At 40.4% G+C, this 9,550-nt stretch overlaps 1 non-coding gene across 1 annotated transcript; it reads right to left on the bottom strand.

Moving 5' to 3' along the window:
• Positions 1 to 8,362: 8,362 nt before the first annotated feature.
• Positions 8,363 to 8,469, bottom strand: LOC111898369 (small nucleolar RNA R71). Its single transcript, XR_002852561.1, has one exon. It is a non-coding gene; the product is annotated as a small nucleolar RNA R71 (small nucleolar RNA).
• Between the last annotated feature and the right edge of the window lie 1,081 nt (positions 8,470 to 9,550).

Raw genomic sequence — 9,550 nt, forward strand, 5'->3', positions numbered from 1 at the left:
GACGATTCAGACGCTTGAGGACATGCTTCGAGCATGTGTGTTGGATTTTGGGGGTAGCTGGGATGCATATCTACCCTTGGCAGAGTTTTCCTACAACAACAGCCATCATTCGAGCATTGGTATGCCACCCTTTGAGCTGTTGTATGGTAGGAGGTGTCGGACCCCCATTTGCTGGGGAGAGGTCGGGCAGAGAGTGATGGGCAGTACCGAGATCGTGCTTCAGACGACAGAGCAGATTCAGCAGGTCAGACAGAGGTTGTTGACCGCTCAGAGTCAACAGAAGAGTTATGCAGACAGACGCCGGTCCGAGCTTGAGTTTCAGGTCGGTGACTTCGTTCTCCTGAAGGTCTCTCCTTGGAAAGGGGTGATTCGATTCAGGAAGAGGGGCAAGTTGGGGCCCCGGTATATTGGGCCATTTCGCGTGATTGCGAGGGTAGGCCGGGTAGCCTATCGTTTGGAATTGCCAGCAGAGTTGGGGCAAATCCACGACACTTTTCATGTGTCGCAATTGAGGAAATGTATTGCCGATGAGTCGGCAGTAGTTCCATTAGAGGATATTCAGGTAGATGCGAGCCTGAATTACGCCGAGAGACCAGTAGCCATCAGAGATCGGAAGATCAAGGTTCTGAGGAACAAGGAGGTACCTTTGGTGTTGGTTCAGTGGCAACACCGGAAGGGATCAGAGATGACCTGGGAGCCGGAGCGCGAGATGCGGGCTCAGCACCCGGAGCTATTTTAGAGCGAGACTTCGAGGGCGAAGTCTAATCCTAGTGGGGGAGAATTGTAACAGCCCGGATCTCCAGGTATTTTATTGTTTTAATATTTTGAGTTTTGAGAAGGGACTCGGCGAGTTGGAGCTCAGACTCGCCGAGTAGGGTCGCGATTCTGGACGCGGGATTCGTTCGGACTCGGCGAGTCCAGGATATGGACTCGGCGAGTCCACGCTGTTTAATGAAACCCTAATTTCTCGGGTTTGGGACCTATTTAAATGGCCTTATGGCCGTCATTTGCATCCATCAGTCCATAGAGAGAAACCCTAAAAGTGCTTTAGCGATTTGAGAGTGAAAGGAGGCATTTCTTGACATTTGTGTGTTGTTTAGCAAAGAAGAAGGAGGCTCTAGCCAAGAGGAGGCAAAGGGGACTGCTATTTGGTGGATTGGAAGCTTGACCCTTCAATCTAAAGGTATAATTTCGACTCATCTCCTGTTTTGTGAAGTATAACCGATTTTAGGGTTTCTTGTGGCCTTGTTGAGTTGATTTGATGGCCAAATAGCCCCATGCTAGTGATGAGACTTCGGATCTGGATCCATAGAGGTCCAGAGAGTCTCATTCTTCAAGCTTTATAGAGAACAATGGAGGTCATGACCTTGTGTAGTGAGATTTGTTGAAGATTCTTCATAATTGGTCATATAGAGGTTGTTAATGCATCAAGACTAGGACTTTACGTGATGAATCAGTCTAGGAGGGCCAGATCTATGAATTGTTGGAGTAGATCTGACCTTAGAAGCAAGTTTGAGTGATTGCATGGAATGGACTCGCCGAGTCCGATGAGCAGACTCGACGAGTAGCTTGAAGATTTCCTTGGACCGTCCAGAGAGTGGTCCAGACGAGTCAGGAGTTGACCCAGTGAGTCAGGGCGAGTTAGAGAGGATTGTCAGGTGGTCTGAGTCGAGCTGGGACTCGCCGAGTCGTTCTTGAGACTCGGCGAGTTGAGTCGGGGTGGTCCTGCGATTCTTCCAGGTGGAACTCGTCGAATCAGGGGGAGTACTCGACGTGTAGAAAAGGGAATCCTAGAGAGTTGGTGAGAATGTCTAGACTCGCCGAGTTGCGGTGTGCACTCGCCGAGTCCGGTCAAAGTTGACCGTTGACCGTTGACCGTTGACCTGTGTTGACTTCTGAGGGATAGTCAACCTTAGAGATAAAAGTGTTAATTAGAGTCTTGTGATGTTATAGGAGGATTAGAGCTTGGAGGATCGAGTACGAGGGATTTCCAGGGATCGTGAGATACCGGGACACGCGAGGTGAGTCTTCTCACTATACTTTACCTTGAGTAGGTAATCAGAGTCACGTGATAAAGTATGTGTATGTTATGTGTATGCTATGTGTTGTACTGCCTGATGTCTATGTGATTTATGTTGTGCATGCTTATAGAGTTGGAACCGGAAGGTTCCTAGAGTTAGAACCTGAGGGTTCACAGAGTTGGGTGCACAGACCCATCGAGTTATGGCCTCGAGTGGCTAATATGTGTTTTATGTGTGGTATTTTGGGGAACTCACTAAGCTTTGTGCTTACAGTGTTAGTGTTGTTGTTTCAGGTACTAGCGATGACCGTGGGAAGGCGCCGGCTTGATCTGTACACACGTAGAGGAATTCGATATAATTATGTGATCTTGGGATTTGTATGATACATATTGGAATTTGAAATTTGATGTTTTATGAAATTAAGAGAGAAATGTTTTTATAAATTGTGAAAAATAAATTTTAAAATTTTCAGTGTTACATATTCGGTAATTCCGTGCTTGGGACAACGGGCACACAATTTCTTGAATCTCTCCCAATATGTGTGAAAAGCTTCTCTCTTGTGCTGCTTGATTCCAATGATTTCCCTCTGTAGGGCTGAAGCTTTCATCTCAGGAAAGTACTTATCCAAAAACAACCTTGCAAGATCTACCCAAGTAGTTACAGTCCCCGGTGGGAGGTCATAAAGCCAGTCTTTGTCTGCATCTTGCACCGCGAAGGGGAATGCCCTAAGCTTGATTTGGTCCTCCGTGACATTGTGTGGTTTCATACCCACACATACTACATGGAACTCGGTGAGGATCTTCATTCTCCAAACCTCTAAAAGTTGGGAGTAAGTGGATAAGCCTGGATTTTAGTTCAAGGTTTGTGGCAGCTGGATACGTGATACAAAGAGGTTGTTGAGTAACCTCTTGTCTTGACCATTGGCAGAGGGTTTGCTCGGGTGGTGGGTTTGGAGGTGGATTCCCTCCGTGGTTATCTCCCATGGTATGAGTAGTAGTTGATGTTTCTGTGGGTGTAGTGTTTGGGATATGATGATTAGGTGAAGAGGGTGGGGTGGTATTTTTGGGTGAGTTTGGTTGAGATGAGAGTGAGAGGCTTTCTGTTTCTGATGCGGATACACTTGAGAGGGATATGTCCTCCCAAATGTTGATGACCGGGGGAGTAGATGACGAAGAAGTCCCGGAACCCGGTTGCTTCTTACGAAGCTTGGCTTGCTTCCTTAGATTCTTTACAGTGTTCTCTATCTCCGAGTCAATTGGCAATGGCGTACCTATACGAAAAGATCTAGACATAAACAATTAGTAACTCCGTGTCCCCGACAACGGCGCCAATTTGTTGGGCGTGTCAAACCCAACAAATAAAGGGATACAATATACTCCAAAAGAATCCCAATATATTGCACTAAAAGGTAGTACATGGCAAGCAGGGTCGATCCACAGAGACACGGGATAATTAGTCTATACCTCTTTGCACAAGGTACTATGGTCACCAACAGTAAAAAGGGGGTTTTAGAGCGCAATGATGTAGCAAACCAATTAAAAACACGAATAAACAACTAAATTAATGAATTAAGTTCAAATTTTTTTAAGGACTCCAACTTCATGTATGACAACTTAGCAATGTAACTCAATGATGACACAATATTCGTTCAGTTCTATCTAAGTTGGTACTTGAAAGTGTTAATAATCTCTAACACTTCCCATTCACCACATTAATTAACCAAAACAAGCTCTTTGATTAACCCTAACCTTATTAACCTAATCTAAACAAGCTTTTAGAATTAGATTATAAGATTGCATGAAGCTTTATGTGAATGTTCCAACAACACCCAATACTCCTCATAAGCTCAGAAGTGTAAAAGTGTATGAATAAGATTTACACTAAACTCATTCAATAGAGATCAATTTAATGCTTGTTACTTGTTCAATTTCACAAAACAATTACGGATTTTGCAAAAAAATATAACTTGAATGACCTAACCCTAATTCAAATGGCCAATAAGAATCACAATTAGAATCAAACATTCGATTGAAGCAAAATCAAATTCATTAGATAGGAATTAAGAACAAACATCATGTCATATGATTGAAGTCACTACCAAGAAGTCAAAACATGAAATTGGAGAAACTAGGGTTCTAGCCACACATGTCTAGAACAAGATCACAAGTTTAAAAGATGGAAATGTATGCAATTACAACTTACAAATACTAGAAATAATGTTTCCGAATGGTTGCTAATCAAACCCTTGCAAAAACCTTCGAAATCCCCTCTCCAAATGTGCTCTGATATGTTGTCTCTCCCCAAAATGACCCAATTTCCCGTAATATGAAAAATAGAAAAACTACCAAAAGTTAGTTTTCTTGGGTCGAACACGGCCCGTGTTCAGCATAGGGCAAAAAGGGCACGGCCCGTGTTCAGCTTGGTCAACAACTTTCATTTTTGGTCAACACGGCCCATGTTGATTTTGCAGTGTAAATCCAACACGGCCCGTGTACCTCTCTGACTCCAATTTCAAACTTGATTTTTCCAACTTTTTCGTTCTTCGCCCGATCGTCCCAAAATCTTTACCAATGCTTCCCGGCACTTCCCAAAGCGCGTTCCAAGCTCCGGTTTACCTGAAAAAGACATGAAAGTGTGAAAATAAGGTTGTTCTAGAGACTAACATGAATATGATGAAATGCAAGAAAAAGGAAAGAACAATTATGCTAAATATATGCATGAAATGGGACTAAAAGGTGTGCAAAAAGGTGCACAAATTGCACCTAACAAATAGTCTTATCAATCCTTGTGGTGGATCTTGACCAGCGCACACCCAGTGTACCCGATCCCATAGTCCTTCACTTAACTCACATATACATGTGAACAAGGAATCAATCTTAATTTACCAAAGATGAAAATTCTCATTCATCATACAATACAACATGCATGATTCCGAGTTTCTGTCCAATTGAAACTTGGGTGATGAGAATCTTTCATTATTTGGTAAATTTAGACACTACCATAAATGAAAGAATCAAATCCATTGCTAAACATAAAAACATACAAACATCAATTTTCAAAAATGTCATTGCAAAGAGATATAAAAATAAAACAAAATTTTATTTATTTATAAAATGCGGAAAAAACTATTCCTTACAATGCAATTATAAATGAAGACTATGTTATTATGTAACGCCCGCAGATTCGGGCTAGTCAATTTAGACACAATAAGTATCAAAATGAGTTTTTTATGGAAGATTAATTAGAAGGAGTAATCTTAACCAAGTTATAGTATATGTTACAAGGGTTTCGTATATATAAAGAACGTCGAAATTCGAGTTATAACGAAGAAGTTATGGTCCGTCGAAGTTTTACGGCAAAACCGGCACGTCACTGCATGACGTAAATAGTAAATTTAAGATAGAGGACTTTTCAGCCTTAGTAATCTGAACAACAGTCGTAGTATACGTTAAACCGAGAACGTGCATAAAAAGAACGCCCAAAACTGACTTTGTATGAGGAAGTTATGATTTTTCTAAGATTTGGCATAACAGTGCACAACCCGGAATTCGAATTTTAGATCGAGTGGTTTTTGGCCAACGCGACCTAAATGAGAATTGAAGATCTCATTAATAGGATCTCAACAATAAAAAGACATACGAAAATGGAGTCCTTATGTAGAAGTTATGAATTTTACGCAGTCATTTAGCAATATAATCTTTTCATACTGTTAAATTTAAAATCGGTCGAGAATTTTGCCGATAGAGTCAAAAGAAAAGTTGTAGATCTTGTTTTTACCTACGCGTGGATATAAATAACGTCAAAAATGGAGTTCGTATGCGAAAGTTATGAAATTTTAAAGATTGGTTGTTTTTTACCTGCGCCTGGCGCCATGTGTCAGCACTAGACTTCGCCTTGGAGCCTATGCAAGCTCATGACGTGAGCATCCTTTTTCACAACGTGAATCGACCCAAACAGCCTATAAATAGAGGTGTAAATCACCCCCAAAACTCACACCTGTCAAACTCTTACTCTCCCATTACCCCCTGATATTGCCATATTTATACCTATTTTTAGGCAATATTTAAGTACATTTTTATATATAAGTTGGTAATTTGTTTAGAATCATGGTACTTATGAGTTTGAATGTTATTTGCAGCAAAAAAACAAGACATTTTGAAGAAAAGGGACTAAAAACGTTAAAGGAAGAAACTTTGGGAGTTAAAAGATTAAAGGACAAGAAAATCACCCAAAATAGACGTACTCACGACGTGAGCAATATATGGTTCACGACGTGAGGGAAGAATTCTAGAAGATATGTACGCCCGTGAAGGAATCCTTGCAGAATAAGCGTTATCTCGATCTCATGACGTGAGAATTGGAATGCTCACGACTTAAGAAGTGAATTTCCAGAAACTATATAAACTCTCTTCCATTACGAATTAAGGAGACTTTTGGCAGAAGAAAGAGATTCCAGAAGGCGAAATTCAGAAGAAAAAGAGATCTGGAAGTGGTTTTCAACACCAAAGAAGAGGAGGTTCATAATTTGCTTTATAAACTTGGTACATTAAACATGTGTTTGATTATAGCTTTTGATTGTTTAGCTGTTAATATGTCCAGCTAAATCTAGCTGCTTCTGTTAGCTAGATGAAGTTGGAACTCATTGTTTGAATGCATTAGATTTGACTTTATTTGTTGGTTATATGCTTGTGTTGATTGATTTTACCTAACATGTTTAGTTAATGATTTAATTGCTTTAAATTCTTGTTTTGTGTAGTTAGTGAACACAAATCTGCATGAATATGAATACCTAATAACAAAGTGAACACTAGTTTATTAGAGCTAAGATCAAACCAATCTTAGATAAGTGATTGAATCATTGAATTAAGTTGTGTTAGAGAACGCATATTATGACTGTAATTGTGTTTTGATTAATCAATCCTCATAGCTCCAATCTTATTTAATAATTGATTATGTGTTAACTATTGTGTGACCATGCATAGATTTACATGAATTGATTAATAATTAGTAGGTTTAGAACTAAACTGCTAATACTTCTTAAATTGGTAACCAACGGTAATAGTTTTGACTAATGTATAACCATTGAGTGAAAGTGGATTCGAACTAACAGAAGTATTTTGTTTATTGATTAAGTTTTTATTAAAGAATTAAGTTCATCTAAACTTGCAAAATTAGATACAAACCCTTTTTAGCTTATTAATAATTAGATTAATTTAGTAGTGAATATATAAATTAATAACACCGTTTCCTGTGATCGACACCCGACTTACCCAAGCTATACTGTAATTTGACTAGGTACACTGCCTATAAGTGCATAGTTAGTCTAAGTTTGTTAGGTTATAAATATTAAAATTAGTGGGTACTTTCGTGCACATCAAATTTTTGGCGCCGTTGTCGGGGACCGACTTAGTTTATTAGTTTATTTAGTTGCATTAGATTAATCGATCCTTTTTGTGGGATAAAACCTGCAAAAAAAAGTTAATTAGTTATTTTTTTATTAGCTTAGTTTATTAGCATATTATTTTAGCAAAAAATTTTGATTTTTTTTTCTGTCACAGAACTCACGACGTGAGCTATTTACACTCACGACGTGAATGTTGTGATTCTTAGTTTTCCTTAGTTCTTAGTTTATTTTTCTATTTTAGTTCAGTTTTACGTTTTTATTTTGTTTAGTTTGCAGGAGTTCATGACCAGTGACTCTAACACACCTTTGGTGCCACCGATTGAAGATCCAGAAGTTGCACTTCACAAAAAGACTGATAAGAAGACGCCATTGCAAGAACTAAAGTCAGCATTTTCAAGGAAGTCGAGAAAGAAGACATGAGAGTCAAGTTCATCCTCAAAGAACAAGAGCAAGCTTGAACACTTGGATCAAATACCCGTCCAAACCAGATCCAAATACGATACCGAGCCTGAATTTGAAGAACATACGAGCGAACCCGAGAACGAGCCAAGGAACGAGATGGTAGACATTAAGGAGATGTCCATGGGAGCTTACAAGAAGTGGATCCGGGAAGATGTGGGTCCCGGTTTAGTCCAACCCGCAATACCTGCCACTGCCACATTCGAGCTGAAGGGGCACATCTTGATTGCACTGAAGGATATCCCATTTTATGGGAAAGATCATGAGGATGCTTTTAAGCATCTAGATGAAGTAAATGACCGATTACTTCAATGTCCCAAATGTCAACAGAAACACCGTCCTTCTCAGAATGCTTCCCATTACTTTTAAGGGAGCTGCTAAAGAGTGGTTAAAATCACTTCCACCGGGTACAATCACCACTTGGGCTCAAATGCGTGAGCAATTTCTTGACCAGTTTTGCCCGCCATCCAAGATAGCTAAACTCAAGAAGGCAATAGCCAACTTTGAACAACAGCCGGGGGAGTCATTGTACGAACCATGGGAGCGGTATAAGGGCTTGCTCAGAAATTGCCCTCAACATGATCTAAATGTGCAACAAGACATGTCAATTTTCTATGATGGGGTCAACGTTATGACAAGACAACTCCTTGATTCTCAAGGACCTTTAACAAAGAAAAATCCAAGGGAGGTCAAGGAGCTGATTGAAGAATTCGCGAAGCACTCTCGCGAGTACCACAACCCTAGGCAAGATGGAATCAAAGGCGATGGAGGGGCCCAAACCGAAGAAATAGTAGCCATGATGGCTATGCTAAATAATATGGACCGGAGGTTGACACAAATGGACCACTCAATTCATGCCATAAGAGTTGGTTGCAAGAGGTGTAGTGGTCCACACTTGACCAAGGACTGCAATTTAGATGAGTTTGGGAACAGAAAAGCTCAAGTGTGCTACTCGAGTGGGGACAAGTACGATGAAGACTGGAGGAAACCAAAGAAAGAGTGGCTGCCATATGAAAAATATAAGAAGCAAAAGGAAGAGAAGTATAGGCAAACAAGTCGAGGTTTCTACCTAAAGGAGCAGCCACCGGCCGAGAAGAAACCCGATGTAGAGACCATGTTGATGAAATTCATGGAAGCTTCAGAAAAAAGACACGAAGCTACTGATTCTGCTATTGATGAACAAAGAACTTTGATAAAGAATCATCACGAAATGATGATAGAACAGCAAAGTTTAATAAAGAATCAGCAAGCTTCCATCAATAACCTTGAAGTACAACTTGGTCAACTTACTACCTTGGTTCATGAGAAGATGTCCCCGAAAATTCCCGAGAAGACGATCCAATCTCACGTAATGGCCATAAATACTGAAGAAGAGACAATTTCTGAGTTCCTAGAAGCCTTAGAAGAAGAACCACAGCAGCCCGATCCAAAACCAAAGAAGCCCAAGCTCGAGAATCATGATACTGTTGAATTGGCAAACTCACGATGTGAGCCATATACACTCACGACGTGGGCCCGTCATGAACAGAAAAATTCTGTAGTTGTTTCGGTTTATCAGCCGCCTTTGCCATTTCCTTCCCGATCTGTCCTTAGTCCACTGGAAAAAGAGCATATAGAGTTTGTTAAGCACGTGAAGGGTATCCCGATTAATACTCCTTTTGTCGAG

The sequence above is a fragment of the Lactuca sativa genome, chromosome 5, assembly GCF_002870075.4.
Source record: "Lactuca sativa cultivar Salinas chromosome 5, Lsat_Salinas_v11, whole genome shotgun sequence".
NCBI classification, from domain to species: Eukaryota; Viridiplantae; Streptophyta; class Magnoliopsida; order Asterales; family Asteraceae; genus Lactuca; species Lactuca sativa.